General features: G+C 35.2%; 1 pseudogene; it reads right to left on the bottom strand.

Moving 5' to 3' along the window:
- Positions 1–7,578: 7,578 nt before the first annotated feature.
- Positions 7,579–13,574, bottom strand: LOC114182214 (ABC transporter C family member 10-like; annotated as a pseudogene).
- Between the last annotated feature and the right edge of the window lie 9,822 nt (positions 13,575–23,396).

Here is a 23,396-nt window from a genome sequence, read left to right as displayed (position 1 = left end):
TACATTTTTGGTATCAGAGCAGTGGTTCCTTTAGGATCTGTAGGTGTGAGCTTGCTTAGTTTCTGTTGTGTGTTTCTCAGTGTTGTGTCTTGGTTGTGGTATCTATTAGAAAGACTAATGATTCCCTCTTTGTGTGGTCAGAGAGAGAGAACTATGGCACCTAGACTTCCTCCTCCTCCTATTCCGAATCCTGATAATCCTCACTTGGTGGGAGCGATTGAGGCTATGATCGCAGTCATGCAGCAACAAAACACCAATATGATGAATCAGCAGAATCTAGCCTTGCAACAAATGGAGTCTGCTAGGCTAGCAGCAGAGGCAACACAACAGAGACATTTAGAGGCTTTACATCAATTGGGGGAAAACCGTTCAGCAGCCGGCTCCTCCCAAGCTCCACCACCCCGGGTACAAGAATGGAGTTTGGAGGATTTCTTACAGCATCATCCATCCCGCTTCGATGGCAAGACTAGCCCGGATGAAGCCGACCAGTGGATGCGAGACATGGAACGGATTTATGATGCTAAGCGGTGTCCTACAGAAAACAGATTGGCGTATACTGAGTACCTTCTTGCTGGAGAAGCCGTTCATTGGTGGTCTAGCATGAAGATGATGTTGGAGGATAGTCAGGACCCCATCTCTTGGGAGTTGTTTAAGAAGAAATTCTATGCTGAATATTTCCCAGATAGTGTGAGGTATGCCAAGGAGGTTGAGTTCCTACAACTGATGCAAGGGAACATGTCGGTATCTGAATATGCTGAGAAATTTAAACATCTAGGCAGATTTCATACCTTGAAGATGGCTGAAGACTGGCAATGCAGAAAGTTTGAAAATGGGTTGAGGGGAGATCTCAAGCTCATGGTGGCCCCACTCTCGATTAAAGAATTTCCGGCCTTGGTGGAGAAGGCACGAGTGATGGAGAAGCTTAAGGCTGAGGTTGAAGCACAACAGCGACCCCAACAGAAGGTGGGAGGATCATCAGTGTCCATGAGCAGACATGAGGACAAGGGGAAACCATACTCCAGGCCTCAGCCTCAGGGGCCTAGGAGGCCTACTCACCAGCCTCAGCAGTTTCAGCCCCATAGGGCACAGTGCTTTCTTTGTGGAGGACCCCATATGAAGAATGCTTGCCCTCGGATCTCTAGCAAGAGGACGTGTCACGGTTGTGGCAAGGAGGGTCATTTCATCAGGGATTGTCCTACCAACAGGAATGCATCGCTGAGACCTTCATCACAGTCTCAGCCGCAACAGTCTAGGGGAGGTGTGAGACCTTAGGCAGCCGGTCGGGTATATGCTATGACGAGTACAGAGGCGGTCAGATCAGGTAACCTTATCATTGGATCATGTATGATTGCTGGTAGGAGTTTATGCGTTCTGTATGATTCAGGAGCTACGCACTCCTTCGTGTCGGAGTCTAAAGTGCTTGAGTTGGGTCTTCCGGTGAGGGAGCTCCAGTTTGACCTGGTAGTATCCACGCCTGCTTCTGGGATAGTCAGGACCTCGACCTTGTGCACGAGGTGTTTGATAGAGGTTGAGGGGCGCAAATACAGAGTGAATCTTATTTGTTTACCCCTGGAAGGGCTAGATGTAATCTTAGGAATGGATTGGTTGTCCACTAATCATATTCTTATTGATTGCAACGAGAAGAAGGTGGTGTTTCCTAGCTTGGAAGATGAAGATCAGTTGATATCCTCGCAACAGGTGGACCAGGCAATCAAGGAAGGATCTCAATGTTTCTTAATTCTGACTCACTTGTCCGTTGAGGGGGAAGGTGGGAGTGTTGAGACACTTGTGGTGAGGGACTTCCCAGACGTGTTCCCTGAAGATGTGCCTGGTTTACCCCCTCCTAGAGAAATAGAGTTCTCTATTGATCTTGTGCCAGGAGCAGGGACAGTATCAATGGCACCCTACAGGATGGTTCCGGCTGAGCTTGAGGAATTGAAGAAACAAATTGAAGAGCTGCTTGAGAAACAGTTTATTAGACCGAGTGTATCACCTTGGGGAGCGCCAGTGTTGCTAGTTAAGAAGAAAGACGGCAGTTCTAGGCTATGTGTGGACTACAGGCAGCTAAATAAGTTAACCATCAAGAATAAATACCCTCTGCCGAGAATAGACGACTTGATGGATCAATTACATGGAGCCACAGTGTTTTCTAAGATCGATCTAAGATCGGGATACCATCAAATTCTGGTCAAGTCAGATGATATTCAGAAAACCGCTTTCAGGTCCAGGTACGGGCATTACGAGTACGTAGTAATGCCTTTCGGAGTGACTAATGCCCCTGCCATGTTCATGGACTATATGAACAGAATCTTCAGACCATTCTTAGACAAGTTTGTGGTGGTTTTTATTGACGACATCTTGATATACTCTCGGAGTTATGAGGAACATGCTGAACACTTGAGAACAGTTTTGAGCATCTTGAGAGAAAAACAGTTGTATGCGAAACTGTCAAAATGTGAGTTTTGGATGTCTACAGTTCAATTCCTGGGGCATATGATATCAGCTCAGGGCATATCTGTAGATCCATCCAAGGTGGAAGCGGTATTAAAGTGGGAGCGTCCTAAGTCAGTGACAGAAATAAGAAGCTTTGTGGGGCTAGCGGGCTACTACAGGAGATTCATTGAGAGATTTTCCAAAATGGTAGCACCTTTGACACAACTGACTAGGAAAGATCAGCCTTTCGCTTGGACTGACCGTTGTGAGGAAAGCTTCCTTGAATTGAAGAAAAAATTGACAAGTGCACCTGTGCTAGTGATTCCAGATGCTAGTAAACCATTTGAAGTGTTTTGCGATGCTTCCCATCAGGGGTTAGGATGTGTTTTGATGCAAAGCAGGAGGGTGGTTGCCTATGCCTCGAGACAGTTAAAGAATCATGAGAAGAACTATCCCACTCATGATTTGGAGTTGGCAGCCGTAGTTTTTGCCTTAAAAATCTGGAGACATTATCTGTATGGCGCACAGTTTCAGGTTTTCAGCGACCACAAGAGCCTGAGATACCTGTTTGACCAGAAAGAGTTGAACATGAGGCAGAGACGATGGATGGAATTTCTTAAAGACTTTGACTTTGAGTTACTATACCACCCAGGGAAGGCAAATGTAGTGGCTGATGCTTTGAGCAAAAAAACGGTTCATGCAGCTCATATGATGGTTAGGGAGATGGGCTTAGTGGAACAGTTCAGGGATATGCGGATACAGATAGTCCTAGGGGAGGGAGTCATTAGATGCAATCATCTAACTGTGTCTAACGATTTCCTTATTCTGATAAAAGAGAGGCAACTATCTGACCCTAAGCTACAGAAGACCGTGGGACTACTTGGCACCGAAAAGGCCAAGGACTTCACAGTGGGAGTTGACGGGGTGTTGAGATTTAGAGGCAGAGTCTGCATACCTGAAGACTTAGAGGTGAAGGGTATGATTCTTGAAGAAGGCCATAAAAGCCGTTTTAATATGCACCCGGGCATGACCAAAATGTACCATGATTTGAAAGAGTCTTTTTGGTGGTCGGGTATGAAGCAAGATGTTGCTCATTTCGTGTCGTCCTGCTTGACCTGTCAGAAGGCCAAAGCAGAGCACCAGAGACCTGGAGGGATGTTGCAAAAGCTGGAAATACCAGAGTGGAAGTGGGATAGCATTTCCATGGATTTTGTTACCCATTTGCCTCGAACTATGAAGAATCATGATGCCATCTGGGTTATAGTGGACCGCCTGACTAAGAGCGCCCACTTTTTAGCTATAAATCTGAGGATGTCCATGACAAAGCTGGCCCAACTATATATCAACGAGATAGTGAGATTACATGGAGTACCATCTAGCATAGTCTCGGATCGAGACCCACGGTTCACCTCCCGCTTCTGGCAGACCTTGCAGAGTGCCTTGGGCAGTAGATTGGCCATGAGCTCCGCTTATCACCCCCAGACAGACGGTCAGTCCGAGAGGACGATCCAGTCTCTCGAGGACCTTCTGCGGACTTGTGCAATAGATCATCTGGGCGCCTGGGATGACGTTTTGCCTTTGGTTGAATTCACCTATAATAACAGCTTCCATGCAAGTATTGGCATGGCACCTTATGAGGCTCTCTATGGCAGGAAGTGCAGAACCCCTTTGTGCTGGTTCCAAGATGGGGAGTCGGTAGTAGTGGGTCCAGAATTGCTAAGGCAGACTACCGAGAAGGTTAAACTAATACAAGAAAGAATGAAGGCCTCTCAGAGCAGACAGAAATCCTATGCTGATCAGAGGAGGAGACTGGAGTTTGCAGTCGGAGACCATGTGTTCTTGAGAGTATCCCCGACTACTGGTATAGGGAGGGCCATCCGCTCGAGAAAACTATCTCCTAAGTTCATTGGTCCATATCAGATCTTGAGAAAGATAGGACCAGTGGCATATGAGGTCGCTCTGCCTCCTCAGTTGGCTAACCTTCACTCTGTGTTTCACGTCTCACAACTCAGGAAGTACGTACCTGACCCCTCCCATGTACTGGAAGCAGAAGATTTACAGATTATAGGAGATCTTTCAGTAGAGGTTCATCCAGTGGGTCTTGGTGATTTTCAGACAAGACAACTAAAAGGAAAGGTCATCAGATTAGTCCAAGTCATATGGGACAAACGGACGGGCGATTCCACCTGGGAATTAGAAGAGGATGTGAGAAGGTCATACCCCCACATGTTTGCAGGTAAGCCTTAATTTTCGGGACGGAAATTTTTGATGATGGGGAGAATGTGAAACCCCTTAAAATCTAAATCTACCTTTCTCACTCTCAAAAACCATCAGAAAACACCACTCTCATTCTTCCTCTCTGCTTCCAAGTTCTTTCCTCTGTTTTCACCAATTACTCAGTTCCCTCACCAGTTCCTTTAATCTTGTGATCAGATTCTGGAGGATCAGACTCAGCTGGACCCTCTGGTGCTTCAACCCTCAGCTCCCACCCTCCTCGGTAGGTTCCAATTCTCCGTTTTGGTTCAATTTCCACTAGAGTTCATCTGCTCATCCCTGAATTCGAAATTAATTATAAGTTTCCATCTTTTCTATGTCTTGCTACTGAATCTCTAGGTTAAATTGAGATCTCTACCACCTTGGTGCCTTTTTCAAACTCCACCAAACTCAATCTTAGCAAAAGAGGTAAGGGAAGCTAACCTTCGATCAATTTTCGAGTAATTAGACTTCTTGTGTGTTTGGATGAGACGATCCTTAGTTTAATTCTCCTTTATGAACTGTTATTGGTGTGCAATTGGATTGTGGTGTGGATTTTGTAACCTTGCATGTGAAGAACAGTGCAGAAAACCTGATAATTTCGCCTAGGCGAGTGGCTCTCGCCTAAGCGAAAGTATCAGGAGGTTGCCTCTGGGTGTTGCGCGAGATCTCGCTTAGGCGAGCTGGGGTCGCCTGAGCGAGACATCTTCTCGTCTAGGCGAACCAGCTTGGCCTGAGCGAGAACTCGCTCTGGCATTCGAGTTGCCCACTATAACGGGTCTCGCCCAGGCGAGGGTAGTTCGCCTAAGCGAGACTACTTCCTAGCTTAGGCGAGATTCGCTAGCTTAGGCGAGTTCCACTGCAGGGTTATACTTCCTTCTCTGTTTTGAATGAATGATGGTTGTATTAATATAAAAGAAATGATGTTTGCTTTTAGTATGTTGGATGATGATGAGATGTAGTATATATATATATAATGGTATGAGGAAAGTTGATAAAATGAGAATTGTGAAGAGATGAGATGAACTAGGATTTCATGGGAATTCCTAGGAAAAGTACATAGTGTGTGTAAACATTTAAGGACTCAGTTTTGGTTAGCATCCTGACGCTCCAATAATCCATTGAGACTCATGTAGAGTGTGATGGGTTATGTCGTGAGGAGTAGCAGGAGGTCCTAGTCTATGGACCCGATCAGTCATAGACGCGAAGGGGACTTACCTTGGGAGTGGTTGGGTGATAACCCCTTGAGCCTAAACTCTGCAGAGTTTAGGAACCTTCACAGGTGCAAGCTACCAAGAGCTCCAATTTGTTTACATAATCCGGATATTGAGTTAGAGCCGGGTACTTGTGCGTCTTGAAATAGTGATTTGCTTTCAATCTATGATGTGTGTAAAATTTTTTGTATTATATTTATGAAAATTCACCTCTTACTATATGAGCTGTTAGCTTACCCTTCTTACCTGTCATGTTTGCCCTTGAACTTCTTCTTTTGCTATGATCACTTGCGACTTGGTGTGAGCAGAGAAGAATTTAGGTGAAGGAACTCCTCCTTTGGACCGGACCTGATCTGTGGCTCCTGATGTTCCCTTACTTTCAATCTGTGTTGTTAGAGAAAGCATTTTGGAATGTATAACGTTTATTCTCCTTAAGTTTGTTTTAGAAAATAGTACAATAGTTAGAACAGGTTCTTTTGGGATGACTGTATTATACTCCTGAATGGCTTTTCTGACTATCTGCTTACTTTATCATAATATGATATTTTGTTTAGTAGTTTAACAGACTATTAAATGGGATGTTACACTGTGAGGTGTCTATAGTTTTTTATTTTAATTATTTTTCAACTCTTGAATATTTTGGAGATTAATTATTTTAATTTCATTTTTTAGTTTTAATATTCATGTTTTTCACTATATATTATACTATTAATGTCATATTGTATTTTAAAGTATTTTGAATGAAGTTTACAATTAAGTAAAAAAATAAAGTATCCTTTAGTAGATATATTTTTGTGATGATAACTAGTGTAGTGTTAAAATAAATGATAAAACATCAAACTATTAAAAAATAAAATGAATCTGTCATTACCAGTTTATCGAATTATAATATTGAATTGATAAAATAAATATTATAAGTAATATACTAGTTAAAATAAATAATACAATATAAAAGAGTAAAACTGTGAAAGAAAAAAAAATCAAGTAAATAAATAAATTACCTTATTTAAAAGGAGTAACAATAAGATTTAATAAATATTTAAAACATAAAAATAGAATAAACATAAAAAAGGTGAGGAACTAGAAGACAGAAAGCTAACAAATTTAAAAAGACTACTTCAACCGGTGTCTCAGAAATCACTAATTTATTTAAGGACTATGATATTTCTTCTTTTTTTTTTGTCAAAATTTACTTGTTAACACGTGTAAACTTTTTTCTTCAAACATTTCTTTCATTTCTTTTATTTATTAAAGTGTTCTTATGTATACATTGTTAAAAATTTGTTAACCAAACTTTGTTTAAATATATGAAGTGATAAAGTGATTTAGTAATAAAAAAAAAAAAAAAGAGAGCGAAAGATTGTGGGTTCAGTCCCTCGTATTATCAGAAGAAATAAGATCTTTAACATATATAAAATTAAATTAATTTCTATTATTTTTCAATCTCTACGTATGTTCATCCTACATCTCTGTTTCTTAATTTCAGTTTTTAAAATATATTCGTCATTTATATTTTCCTTTTATGATTTGTACTCACACAGTACAAGTTATATTTAAAGCTGAAGTGGAGAAATACTAATTTCACAATTTATAGTCACATCACATACCTACAAAATAGCATACATGTGAAAATGTAAAACTTCTCAGGATTATAGGCCAACTTTGGCAAAGGGTTGGAACTAAATTTGAACAATTGTGATCCATTGAGTAACAAAAGTTCCATTAAACCTTACATCTTCATAGAAAACTTCGTTTACTTTTTTCTAGCACATAACAATAGCATCAATGGGATTCTGAAGAGTGAAAATGAGACCAATATTCTTGGACAAGTTGTCTGAACAATGACCCTTCTCTCTTCATCAAGGTATTTGGTTCATCATACTCTACCAATTTTCCTGTAAATGGAATCATAAGGTTCTTTTTCTTTGATCAAGCATAGTATTAACATTTTTTCCCTGATAAAAGTTCAAGTGTGAAAATCAAGAACTCCATATTTTATATGTTATAAAGATGTGCCATGCAAATTGAAATGTTAACTTCATCTTGTAAATAGGTTAATGCAACCATTTTTTCGGTTTAAGCAAACATATATTTGGTGTGTTAAATCAAGTGGTATTAAGCAACTGAACTCACTGTTTATGTGAAATGGAATAGGAGTCATGAACTAGAATGAAAAGTGTTTGTCAAATGACATAAAGAGACTACAACGATCAATATGAAACGTACCATCACTGATTGAAAGAACCATAGTGCAATCCATCACAGTTGGTATTCTGTGTGCTAGCTACTGTTATAACTGTACAATCAGCAAATTCAGTCCTAATGGTTTTCTGCAGAATCAAATCAGTTGCATTATCAATTGATGCTGTAGCTTCATCTAGCACCAATATCTTACTACTTCTCAAAATAGCACGCCCCAAACAAAATAGCTGCCTCTGTCCCATGCTCCAGTTTAATCCATCTTCAACAACTGTGTAACAATTTAACATTGTTCTTCATTACTAATTGCTAACTTGGAGGAAAAAAAGTACTTCAAATGCTTGCAACATAGTTATGATAAAGAAACTTGGAAGTGTACCTGAGGAGTTTAAGCCCTCTTCTTTCTCTTGGACAACTTCTCTCAACTGACACTTCCCAAGAACCTTCATGTTAAGCAACAAAATTAGTCCACCTTTTGCTATGAAAAACAAAGACAAGTAGAATGCAACAAAGTTTTACCTCCCAGATCTCTTTATCAGAGTGTTGAAACAAAGGGTCCAAATTGTATCTAACAGTTCCATTAAAAAGGGTAGGATCCTGAGGTATAACACCAAAACGTGACCTCAAATCATGAAGGCCAATAGAAAATATGTCTATGCCATCAACTACAATTTTTCCACCTGCTGCCTCCACCAGACGAAATAAAGAAGCAATAAGAGTGGATTTTCCACTGCCTGTTCTTCCAACAATTCCAACCTTGTGTCCTGCTTTGAATGTGCATGTCATTCCATGGAGTATAAGTGGTCCATCAGGCCTGTATCGTACCTGTCTTAGTGTATGAACCAGTAAATTATTCAGTTCACTTCAACATTACTTTTTCTAAACATTATACTCCAAATTCTAAAGTATGTACCAGTTACCTGCAAGTCTTTTACTTCTATTTCACCTTCATCTGGCCAATTAAAAGGAGGGCGTCTTGTTTCTATTACTTCTTCAGCCTCACTTTGTATATGCATATACTGATTTAACCTCTCTACAGATATTATGTAATTTGCAAGGCTGCATTGACTTTGAATTGAAAGTACTAAGGAAGAGCTTAGTGTAAGGCCATAAGAGAGAGCCATGCCAATAAATCCTGGGTGAAAGGTTAGTGCAAATAAGAAGTTTGTTTCAAAAGTGATAATGCTTTTGCTCAATAATTTGAAAATAATTAAAATACTCAAACAAAAACATTTTAGATGTTACAATGACCAAGTCTCACCAGATGTAAAAGTCCCAGGTGGAAACAAGACCATGCAAAGTGCTGAGAAGGAAAGAACAACTGCAGCTACAGTTTCTAAACGTAGGATCAACCACTCATTTGAGGCAAAACTATGGAAGAAAGAACTAGCATTGATGTCAATCAAATCAAGATTCTTTACAAAATAACGATATTCCTCCTCAAAAGCCCTTATTGTCACAACTCCAGCAACAGTTTCAGCAATATGATTAGCCACAGAGGATTTTGTTGTGCCATTCATCCGCATTACTTCTTTAGCAGAGGCAAAGTAATATCTCTGTTAAAAGAAGAAACAAAACTTACCATGTTTACTTTCCAACTAATATTTTAAATACTATAAAAAAAATTAATAAGTTAACCCAAGGGCATAAGGTAGAAGCTCCAAAAACCTCATGAAATTAAAATTTGTTGTATTTCTCACAGTTGATAAAGAACACTATTTCAGTGTTTTAATGAATTCGAAGAATAGTCTGTGTTACCTGCAAGCGAATTGCAACATAAACTAATGGTATTGAGATAACCAAGACTGGCCAAGTGACAACTGCTAAAACTGTCAGAGTTGAATAAGCATTTATTGTTGCTCCCACAGTAAAGGTGAGGCTAAATGGAATATCAAGATCCACAATGCTTAGATCTGATGAGACCTAACGAAGAAAATAAGAGTCAAAGTACTATGTTACTTCCATCACCATCACATTTCGCAGCAAAGAAAAAGATTGTTTAATATACTTACCCTACTAAGTATCCTTCCTAATGGTGTAGAGTCATAAAATGACATTGGTGCACGAAAAAGTGAGTTCATTAATTGTAAAAAAAGATACTTTGATGATAGAAACCCCAAAGAAACAAGACTTAGACTTCTGATGAACATGAAAAGTATTGAAATAACTCCAAGCAAGAAGTAAACTACAATCAACAGCAAAGTGCTGACATGATGATTATCAACATTAGTAGCCATCCATGAGTTTTGTAATATTTGGAAAATTGAAAATGTAATGTGACAAAGAGCAGCAACAGAGAAGAGTATATAGCACTTCATTTGATTCAAATATTGTAAGTAAGGCTTCAACCCAGTATCTCCTATCTCTCTCTCTTCCTGCTTTATCAATTTACTCTGTGCTATGCTGAATTGGTTTATCATGAAAGCTTGTCTAATCTCTCTAACAGAAGTTGAATGTCTCTTGGAAAAAGTAACATTCCCAAGCTTGTTAGAACCAGCCGTCTTCTTGTGAGCATTGACAAGGTTCTGGAATTCTTTGCTTGAGCTCAATAGATGATGATAAGGAGCAACTTCAAGGATTTCTCCCTTCGAAATTAACTATACATAAAACAAAATTTGAATTAGAAAGTCCAAGATGGAGGAGTGTCATCAAAAGTATTTGAACACTAATTTACTTCAGTTAGCTACATTAACTTGAGTGTTGAAATATGATTAACATTTCCCTAAGATGAATGAAATTACCAAAACATAATCAAAGGCTGAGAGGAAGTCAACTTGATGAGTTACTACTAAAACTGTTTTCTCTTTAAGTCCTTCCATGATGTAATCCTGCCATATTTCAAAGCCATGTTGAAGTAAAAAATGACACTTACAATATTAATGCAGCATGAGAAGAAAGGAAGATGTGATTACATTAAACAAATTTGTGGCAGTATGGGCATCAACAGCACTGAATGGATCATCCAAAAGATATATATCAGCATTCTGATAAAAAGCACGTGCAAGTTGAATTCGCTGCTTCTGACCTCCACTTAAGGTAACTCCTCTCTCACCTATTTCTGTTAGGTCACCATTGGGAAACAACTCCAGGTCCTTCACTAGTGAAGATCTATGAAGTGTTTCTTGATATCTTTCAGCTTCTAATTCCGATCCAAACAAAATGTTTTCCCTTACAGTACCTGTTTGTATCCATGCTGTTTGAGAAACATAAGCAAATTTCCCATAAACGTCTATCTGTAGTTCAGAAAAGAGAATCAGACACCTAATGGTTTGGCTAACAATGAACAAAAGGGAAAGAAATCCCTCCTTACAAATGTATGTGCTAATGACAAATCATTGTTCACTACAAAGTATGAATATCATCAAGTTATTACAGAATGGTAAATCACAAGATTTAGTAGTTTATTCTATGAGCACATAAGGAGAAAAAAAAACTTACAGTTCCTTTTGTGATCGGAACCTCTCCAAGAATCAGTGATAAGAGGGTTGATTTGCCTGAGCCAACTTCTCCACAAATAGCCACCTTTTGCCCATGTTTAATCTCCAGATTTATGTTCCTCAATGTTGGCTTTGATACATTATCTTCCCACGAAAAATCGGCATGTTTGATTAAAATTGGGTCATTAAGACTGTTAACAAAGCTCTCTTTTCTAAAACTGTTACTCTGTAGTTCTTGTGCCTCAAGGAACTTAATAATTCGAGTGAATGCAACCTTAGCTTGAATGACGACCCCGATAACATCTGGGATGGTTGTAATTGGCTCTTGCACAATCCGTAGAGCTGCTACAAATGTGAAAACATTATTTGCATGCAATGGAACTTTAAGGAAGTAACATACCCCAAAGGAAGCAGCAGAAACCAAAACAGGTGAACACCAAAAGATAATTACGTTGTATGCCTTTCGTAGTTGCACTGCAGCTAACAATTTGAGTTCCACTTTTCTTAACTTCTCTATAGCATTTTTAAAATGGTTTTCCCATGCATATAGCTTTAGAACTTTCATGTTCAAAAGAGCTTCAGAAATAGCCTTCAATCTCTCATCTTGTGACACCATAAGTTCAGTCTGAAACTTGTGTTGTAACTTAGCTATTGGAGTATTGCACAACACAGTAAGAACTATCACCACCAATGAGGCAATAGTTGCCATCCCAATGGCACGAAAAAGTATCACTAATGCAATACATAGTTGGACACTTGTAGTCCATGTTTGGTGAAACCAAAATGGAAATTCTCCAATTCTATAAGCATCCACAGTCACATAATTCATTATCTCACCACCAGAGTGTGTCAATCTCGCAACATTGGACAACCTCAACAGTTTTTTATAAATGGCTGCAGTAAGCAATGACCTAACTTTCATCCCAATAAGTCTACTGCGGAAGTACCACTGCCTTTGTGATAGGGACTCTATGACCTTTATAATGAAAAGTGATATGACCAATACATAGCCCTCATACTTGAAACTTTCATTACCTTCAGCTACCAGTATAAAGGCATTTAGAAGAACAGGACCAGAAGACACAGTCACCACCTTAAGCAATGCAAAGAATCCTGATATCAAAATCTCTTTTTGATGGCACAAAATTATTGTCCGCAAAATTGACACAGGTGACGATGGATCTTTTTCTTTCTGTTTGTTCAAGTGTTCTTCAAACAATAGATAACAACTTTCTGCTCGATCTAACTCTCCCAACTTTGGGATATCCTCATCCTCAAGGGTTTTCTCTTGACCCTTTTTCATGAGTGGACTCAACCACCAAAACAACATCCTACTACAGAATCCAGCTTTTGCAAATGGGGTTACATACCTATTAGTAGGATCAACTCCATTGAACTGGTCGCTTAAAGGGGTATAAAGGCCTTCTCTAGTTTCTCTGTTAGTGTCTTCAATTTTACATACACTATATGTGCATGAAAGTAGTAGAAAGGCTCCAAAAAGAGATAAAACATCTAAAACGATCTTGAAGGATAGTTCTCTGCTGGTAATTAAGTAAGACATGGATAAAAGACAGACAATACCATGAACAAAGAATGTCAATATAGAGAACAACCATAACCATACTCTTGAAAGTTGCTTCAGCTTGAGACTTACAGTTAATCCCACAAACAACCATGTGAATCCCTGAAAAAGTTCTAGCACCCACCAGTGAAGGGGAAATGTAGTATTGTTTTTCCTTAACTTCTCCTCCAAAAACCAAATGCCTAAACACAAATTCAACAACCCAAGAGAGCCACTGGTTATGGCAGAACATAGTTGCAATTTTGAATATCTTCCCACTTGGATTAGACCCTGACATGGTCTTGAGAAAGACCTGTGGATCATAGCGAAAGACAACATGATCAAGAGTAACGCATCAAAGGAAATTATCAATAAATGGTTGATGCATAAGGAAGGATCTTTCAGAAAACACGAAAGCTTTCCCATAGTCGTTGAACTAACAGAATCACCACAAATCATGCTCCAAAAATCTTCCATCTTCTTTGTTATTTCCCCTTAAACACTGTAACATTCAAAACAAATTCATGAATGTCAATATTGAACCAAAACACTGGGTCATCAATAATAAGCTAACCGACACAGCTAGATGATGCAACTCTCAAGCAAGAAGCCTTAGTGTTCAATGATTAGGCCAATTCTATCATATGCTCAAATAGTATACTAAGTAAGTTGAAGGTTAACTTTCATGACCTCAAATGTCTTAAGCTATACAACACGCATTACCAAAATAGTAAGAGGAAGTTAATTTCTTGAGAGCTTATAAGTATCAAATATGAATGTTCAACTTGAATTCTCAAGACCTTTACTAAACGATGACTTAATGTCTAATAGTAACAAACGTCCGAAGCTAATTTAAGAGGATCACAAACACAAAAGTAAGCCTAGAAAAGATTTATAGAGACTATATCTCTGAACATAAATAGTTTACTGCAACACTATGCAGAGAGAAATGTTTAGTTTGTGAAGACAAAGTTGCATACACACAATGAACAATTTTTCATGAAAACTTTGTTGTTATGGATAAAATGAATACATCCACACCTTCTCAACTCATGCAGCGAGAACCTTTCCAGCATTGTGACTCAAGGGTCACGCAGATACTCAGTAGCTCAATGATTCACCAGAAAACATATGGTTCAGAAGGTAGAGGAAATCAGTGATGAAAATATGGTGGCAATGATAAATATATAGAAACTTGAAGCGTGCAAAAAAGCAACTTTAATATAAAAAATTTGTTAGGTTTATAAAGAGGGGGTATCACCGGGGAGAACAACACCAATGAGACCTGAGCCTAATCACACCAATGGATCTTTATTCACACCAATGAGACCTGACCCACACTGTCAGGAAGACTTTCGATACTAGGACCATACTGCACTCGTCTGAACCGATTTTTAACCATCGGCTCTGATACCAATTGTTAGGAACAAGGCAATAAATGAAAGAATAAAGGAGAGAAAAATAGACACAAAGAGTTTAACGTGGTTCGGCGTACAATATGTATGCCTAAATCCACGAATACACTAGAAAGTATTTGTATTTCTGGTGTATCTTAAAGTTTTACATAGAGTCTCTTATATAGTAAAATAGAAAACCACATCTCACTAGTCTAAACGATATAGTTCTTTATTTTAATAGTAAAATAGAAAACCACATCTCACTAGTCTAAACAATATAGTTCTTTATTTTAAGTGTTAAAGTGAGCTGAAAAGCCGGTTAAGTTAAAAATAAGTAAGTTTAATTCAATTTTCTAGTGAGCTGAAATTTGGTAATCTAACTCAATCGGGTGGATTGATCAATTCATTTTTCTAATAACACTATAATTAAAGTATTTTCCCATTTCACCGATTATTATTATAAAAGTAATTGTTTAAAATTAAAGTATTAATCTAAGTAATTTTAACAAATAAATAAATTAAATATTTAAATTATTTAAGTGAATAATGTTATAATATTTAAGAATACAAAATTGTTAATTTATCTAAGTAGAAGTAATAAATAATTATAATAAAAATATTATGAAAAAACTATAGAAGAACTAATAAAAGATTGTTAGTTGTTAAGTTTCGGATCAAACTACCCTCAATCTTATTTAAATTCGTGGGTTAAAGTAAGACAGTTTCGATTTAACTCACATTTAAAAAAAAAAAACTTAAATTTTCCAATGCCACTTAACCCATAATAAGCCATGTTAACTCATTAGTTGAAAGTATCACTAATTTAAGATTCACTGTCAATTTAAAAACTTACACTATGTTTATTAAAACGAAGCTCAATAAAATTCCTTATATACTTTTTGATGTTGTTTTCTGATTCAGTTAAAGTTTTACTTTAATAATTTTCATGATAAGGATATATATAGTGAAAGCGGCTATTAATTGTTGAGATAAAATTTAATTCTAATTAAAAAACAACCTCAAAAACACGTAGGAACTCTATTTGATTTTTTTACTTCAATTATTTTTCATCTTATACTTTTATTTTTTTAAATAATTTAATTTTTTTCTCTACAAGTTATTTATTTTAAGTTTTTTTTTTTTGTTTTTTGTTTAGAGATGTTACTTTTTTTACCTTTGGAAGTGTACGAGGGTCGTGGACAGTCTTTGGACAAAAGCAAGAGACAGGGAAAAAAGATGCTAGAGATGCTAGTTTATATACAACGATTGTTTTGCTGATTTCTCAATGGACAATGATTATTGCTTACATATGTTTCTTATGATAAATTTCTAAATTTTGTAATACTACATAGATTTAAAAGTTCAATTCAAAAGTATATTTAATACTAAGAATGTTAAACAAAATACTTATCTTAAATATTAAGTTTTATGAGTAGTTTTCTTTAATTAATACCAACCACAATGTAAATACATTGTTACATCATTTATACTTTAATAGAAAAAAAATTGTTAAAATAATTAACCCTACTTAACTTTAAGTATATAATTCATGCAATCACATTCGCTTGAGATTATCTTAAAGTATATATTTGGCAACTTGAAGTGTCATGAATATTTTGCGGTATAGTTGAAAAAACATGCGACAAGTGTTTAAAAAAAGCACTCAATGGGAGGGAGTATCTTTATATGACTACATTATAGAATATTCATATATCTTTGGTCACGTGCATATGTTGGATGTTTTTGGAGCTATTTTATATTGAATAGGAAAAAAATGTAGTCATGACTCCGACGTTTACTTTTGCAACCTTACGTGGTATGATAAGTCACAATATAGAATTTAGATGGATTTCACAAATCCTAATTAGTAAACACTTAATTTGATTGACACTCCGTTCTACCTTCCTCGCCTCTTGTATGTTAACTTTCTCCATAATATCAAAGGAATGGATGATGACGTTCAAACATCATGCCTCATATAACTTGTCGTCTTCAATGGTACCACAAACTTTCCTACCATACTTCCACCTATATGTAACATGCAACCTTTTGTCATCATACGCCTATCTAGACCTTGTATCTTCACCTTGGCGCAACATACTTCGTTAGACATAAAAACTATTTAGTTTTTGATTTTCAGAAAGAAAAGAATAGAATGCTATGTTCATAATCTAATTGATCTTTTTGCTCAAAGTGTCTTTGTTATCTATGAAAACCAAATTTTCCTTTTAGCTAGCCACAATACAATCCATTAAAGTCTTTGTGATTTTAGCATGTTTGTGAAAGTTCGTACCTCTCTTAAAACAAAAAGCAAACTTAAACTGCACTGAAATAATGATGGAAGAGAGGAAAACAAACATCCTTATACAGAAGTGTGCTTGAGTGCCACACTTATTCTAGTAAGGAGTGACTCTTTAGTTGATCAATGAAAACATGTTTCTGTGATTGTTAGCCTCTAATAAAACATGAGTGTATTTTTGTGATAATTATGATGTAGCTTAAACTTTACAAGGAAACACATTTTATTTGGATTGAATAAAAAAAAGGCTACATAAATGAAATTTTAAGAGATTGTGTGAACTTTCTTCTTTATCATTATACCATTCTTGATTAGATGACTTTTTGTGTCAAGTTACGTACAAATAAAGTTCTAAATCTGGGGAAGTTGATAATGTTAATTTTCACCATTATTATTTATCATGTTACATTTACAAAATCAATTCCATTTTAGATTTTAACTCAATTAGTCCTCATTTTGACCTTATTTTGTAAGTACTTAGATATTGATTACTCTTATCTAATTATACCATTAATCCTCATTATTTTTTTATAATAAGTGAACATGAAGCACTTGAGTTAGCAAAACAAGATTAAAATCCAAGGAAGAATGGATAGAAAACCAAAACTAAAAATTATAAAAGAGCATATGTGTCAAGCGCCACATGAATCACGCTCAACACCACTAAGGCGATTTTTCATTGTAGTTAGGTGCCACTAAGCCAAGGTTGAGCACCAACTCCCAGTGGTGAACTGTGTTGGGTGCCACTAAGCCAGGTTTGGGTGTCAATTGGATAGAAACCTTAATTTTTGCCTCTTAGTAAATGTAGTCAACGTAAGATAACTTGCACTAACCGCAAGTCGAATAAGGAGCTAAGTTTGTGTGTGAACCCGCTTGGAGTGTTTGGTGTTCGGCGATGCTTTGCTGATATGAAACATTTACTTATTTCTTCTTACATCTTCGAGGGAGATGGGGTTTTTAGTGATTTGGAAGAATAAAATGCATTGGGAAGACCTTTAGGGTCTGCTATGTTTTCTAGGAAAATCTTCTTTCTCCTTCTTGGATCTCCATGTTATTCCATTATTCACATTTCTCTTTTAGGATCTTCATGACAATGAAAAGATATACTTGTATTGTTGCGATTAGATGTAACCAACTAAACTCTCATGTAATTGGTATTAATTTTCTGAATATACATGTCTTTACATTCAATATTAGCATTGTTTCAATGCTTAATGTTTGTTGTGGTTTGATCATCTGTAGCTTGATATTTGATTCATTAGACATATGATCTAGAAATAAAACAAAAATACCTAACAAAGATTTATCTAGGAATAGACCATGACTCATTAATTGTATCAAACCCTTGTCATGAAAGCAAGTTTGTTGGTTAAGTATTCAAGGAATAGATCTATATGCTTTAGATAGTTATAAAGTCCTATTCTTTATGCAAGGATTAATCCAATTAGGGTTGAAGGAATCACACTGATTTTGAACTCCTTAGATTCTAAAGTCAAGGAAATGATTTAGAATTAACTTAGTACTTCCAAGAACATTGGATAATGATTTGATATTTAGTAAATCAATAATAGCGCAGTAGGATCAAAGGAGTGAAACTCAATCCTAACACACTCATTCTCATTAATTTTATTAACTTTAATTTGCATCTTCCTTTGATTTAAACAACCAATTTTTTTTCCATTCCAAATCTTTACAAATTAAAAGTTGTGGATAAATTTGAACAAATTCTTGTGACCTTTGTTTACTACAAGTAAACTAATGCATTTATTGGAATTTGACAATATATCAATAATGTGTCTCTTAAAATGATCAGGATTTTGATGGTATCTCTACATGCTGAAAACATTTGAGACTATATTTTGGAATTGTTTATGGTTCGAAGACCATGAAGACAATATTGTAGAATAATGAAATTTTTTTATAGTAAAGAACAATTCTAGATTTGTTGTCTTTTAACTTTTTAGTTTTAACTTTGATAGGTTGATATTACTAATGACTTCAAGACAATATTTTAATCTTGTAGTTTGAACTTTAAAATTGAAATATATGTATAGTGATATTTATCATGGATATTTTGTCTACAAATATTGCTTAAAATGTTAGTCACACTTAATATAGTGTGGCCTTTAACTACACCATGTTGTGATTCGAAGACATACATAATAATTTTTTCATTTGAACTCTTGTATAAACAATTTATACAAAATGAAAAAACAAATATTTTACATAAAGCAACAATTTAATAAATGCGATTTAAACCCAAATGTGACATTTATGTAAGTATTGGTTAAACCATTATAAAAATAAAAAGGAGTAAAAAATCATGATTGTTGTCATCATTTTAAAAACTAGTTTTAAAATTATTGTAACACTAAATCTGTTGTCTTGAAAAACCATTATCTATACTTTAGACCACAATTTTTATATTTTAAGTCACGATTTTACGATATTGTCTAGACTAATATTTGTTGGAGATGGTCACCAATGGCATTTTAAGTCAAAATTTGGGTCACAAATGTGAGATGAATACCAATTTTATATTTCACAAATATGTCTCACCTTATGTAAACCTTATAAATATGTTGTCATTTATGTTCATATCTTAATTATGGAGAAATATTATTAATAATTACTTTACATTTCACAATCACAACTCACGTGACCTCAACCTTCAAATTATATATTATTTTAATTATTTTAATATTATAATTTGGTTAAATCTTATTAAATGGTCCAATTTCCTCAATCATACTATGACTCATATACCATAAAAGTTAGGAGTGGCAATGCGGGCCGATCCGGTCCATTTATGCCCAGTGATAGAACTTGGACCAAAATCTTAGAGGAGCCAAAATTATTTTTTTCATATGTAAATTATTTTTTTCTACATTAAAATAAAATTATTTCCTCACATAATTTTCTATATTTAAAACAAGCATATATGATAATAGAATCCAGAAAAATATGATAATAATATATATGAAAGTGTAACATAAAGTTTATTATCAACAATCATATATTAAAAAAAGCAAAAGTTACCTTTAGTGTTTCTCAATGTTCTTTCAATTACTTAAAATCTTAAATAATGGATTTATAACTGAAGTTTATTGCAATATCTCTTCCAATATGGATTATTATAGTGCTTGTTATAAAATCTTTTAAAACCTATAAAAGAAACACTAAAAATGGTTAAAACATGTTGATGACAAACAACTGAATGCCAACTAGAATTCAATGAAAATCAATTCAATTACATGTAACAATAAAAACATTTAAGTCAAGTCGTCTGCTTGATTTTTTACTAAAAAAATAGCACAGTAAGCAATATGCAACATTTTTTAATTACGAATACCGAATACTTTAGCCATAAAGGAAATAAGTTAAATCATGTGTATTGAAATCTTCTTGGATAATCATCTTTAGTAGACAACAGATAATTTTATAGATGCATTTGATATGAACCCCATTTTAGATAAGCCCTTTGTACCTCATCAATTTGATTTGGTGGGTATTATCAGATTTGAGGATGTTTTCCCGGATCACATTCTAAAGCATTTTCAAATTCATTGTATGCAACTCTAGGAACTTTAGATAGTTGTTTTTCATTTTCTTCATTTTTTGGATTATCGTGAAGTTTTTCAAGTTTAGATGATGTAGATACATTTTTTCATCTTCATCACAAGCATTCCTTTTGAAAAAAGAATCAATTATTCTACTCTTTATCATAATTTTTCTAATGTAAATTTGTCACCCTCACCTATTTTGGAAAAGATAAAATTATGAATACCCCAACCAAATTAAATCTCAAAACCAAAACTTAATATTTTAAGAAAATTAACACCTTCTAAATGGTCCCTTACCTTAACGTAGATTCCTAATATTGTTCTTCTCTTATACAACTTCAAAGGCTAAAATAGCTCTATCTACATAAAGAGAGTTTGATAAACAATTAGAGTATGATTTTATGACCATAAAGATATGCCTAGAGTGTAGAAAAGCCATAAAGAAGAGGAAAACATATTGTTTCGAGAATAAAAAGGATAAAGAATGAACTTACTCAAAAGAAAAAATTGTTCAATCCAAAATGTTTCTTAACTCTTCAATTTTGTTGTGGTGCTGTTTGATTTTGAAAATGATAAGAGATTGATGGCAAAAATTGGAATGGAAAGAAGAACATAAAAAGAGATGAAAGTACTAAAGAAAAAAAATCAAATAAAGAAGTAAAATAATTTACAACAGGGAGAGAAAACATGATTTTTAAATTTAAATAAAACTTTTTAAAACTAAATTATATAAATTATATAAATAATATATAAATATATAAATATATTTTTAAAATATATATATAAAAAATAAAGGAAAAAAAAAGGTTGGGGGAGCCACGGCTCCCTCCTGTCATACGTAAGTTCCGCCATTGTTTATGCCAACCCTATACTTGGCCCGCCCCACGTTGAAAATGCGGGCTAAAAAGTCTGGCTTGTCTCACATAAGTTCTGACTCACGGGCTAGCTCACGTTTTTTCTTTTTAAATCTTATGATAAAACTTTTAATGTTCAACAAATTAGGAAACTTTAACAAGTTCACAAAATTAAGCAAAGATTTTGGGGAGTTGAATGATAAATTGATAATTCAACATTTTCATCATATTCATATTCGTACTTTGACATGCACAACGTATTCTGCAAATTTTATCACATTCAAAACTACATAACATTTATCTTTTTCATTAATACAAGAATTTTAAACGTTCATGCATAAGTCCATAAGGGAAGTAACCAATATAGATACAAGTACAAGTTTTTTTTATGTGAGTCGCGGACCAGCCCGTACAGGCTGCAAGTTATATGAGTTAGGCTTTTGCAGGTCAGCAAACTTAATATCTCAGTTGGTCCTATGTTTTTTTTTTTGCAAGTCTATGAATTGACCCACCAAGCCAAACCCATATTGCCACCTCTACTAAAAGTCTCCCAATATTTTTTAAAATATCTTACAAAAAAATTTGACCAAAATCTAAAGAACATTTTACTTTAATTGTAGTGTTAATTTAATGTGACTATCAAACTAAATTCACTCTTTTATATAAATCCAATAAACCACACGAGTTATGCGGGCTAGCAGACTCAACATCTCGATCTGCCCCACGTTTTTTCGGCGGGCTTACAAGCAACGTCTTACTTTAATTGTAATGTCATTTCATCATGTTAGCGTCAAATTAAATTCACTCTTTTATATATGCTAAATCCTATAAACCACACTGGAACAACTATGAAAGGTTTTTCAAATTTCAAATAAGGCACAACACATTTAGCAAATTAGTTACATAAAACACAAAACACCTAAAAACACGTAATCGTTGTCCTTACAACAATGTCAAGACAATAAACAAATCTATAACACTACAATTCTTACATGTTACCCATCTACACACACAACGAAACATAATTACAATAAAAAAATCCATTTTGCAACTATAATGGCACATATCGACCAAAAAATTGCCTTTAACCTTTTACCATTTTCAACCCATGCTTCAACGTTATGATTTAAATTCACCACTTCTTCCGTCAATGAATCAACTTTCTCCACTAGTAATTTTATCTCTTTAGTAATGTGCTCAACTTTCTCTACTGCATTTCCAATAGAAGATGTCTGACTTGACAATAATTCAATCATAGAAGAATTGTCATCTTCTTCGTTCGAACAATCACACCACAAAAAATACTTACAATGATTATCGCCACCATTGTAGTTTCCACACCCAAAAAATTTCCTTCCAGGGTTTTTAGCTGTCCTTGATATCTGAACTTTGCAAGGAATGCCACAATAACAAGTAGTTTTTGATGGGCTTGTTGTGGATGACTTCCAACTACTAAAGGTTGAACTTGCTGATTTTGCCATGTTCCCTAATTCAATTCAACCACAAGAACATCAATAATATACTTAACAATCATTATGTCGATTGTATTCCAAATTCATTAATAAAAGTGTATTCCAAATGTTAAACGATATATGTAACAACTACATCTCACAAAAATGTATTTGACTTACATTAAACAATCAACAATTCAAAACCTTATATCTCACAAACCCTAATCCACACCATTGTTTCCAAAAATCCCCTACAATTGGCCTCTACTCACACACAACAACAATAACAATGACTATTATAGATGAATGCATTTGTTATGCTAACATTAAGCCTCATCCCACATCTTTAAATACAAAAATTGAAATTTCCACAACAAATACCTTCTTTCATGGATATATGGTAAAAACAACAAACTCTTACAAAGTATATATCATAAACCAATATTAGGGTTCAACTGAGCATTCGAGTCACTAATCCCATTTCCTCCAATTACCTTCAAAATGAATTCCTCCAAATAAATTCCAAATCTCAATGCCTTGTACATTACATCATTCATTTTGTACTACATCAAGCACTTTGTTAGAAATACTTACTTTACTTTATTATTATGAACTACGATATCTGACATCCAATATTTTTTTACACTCATTCTATATATGTTATTTTATCCTCCATCATCTATTTTTCCCTATTACAAGTTCAAAAATACAAATTTTTAATGATCATCTAAAAAG

This window comes from Vigna unguiculata, chromosome 4, assembly GCF_037176805.1.
Source record: "Vigna unguiculata cultivar grain cowpea cultivar isolate G323 ecotype 2 chromosome 4, ASM3717680v1, whole genome shotgun sequence".
Taxonomy (NCBI): Eukaryota; Viridiplantae; Streptophyta; class Magnoliopsida; order Fabales; family Fabaceae; genus Vigna; species Vigna unguiculata.
This window is presented reverse-complemented; position numbering and strand designations above follow the sequence as displayed.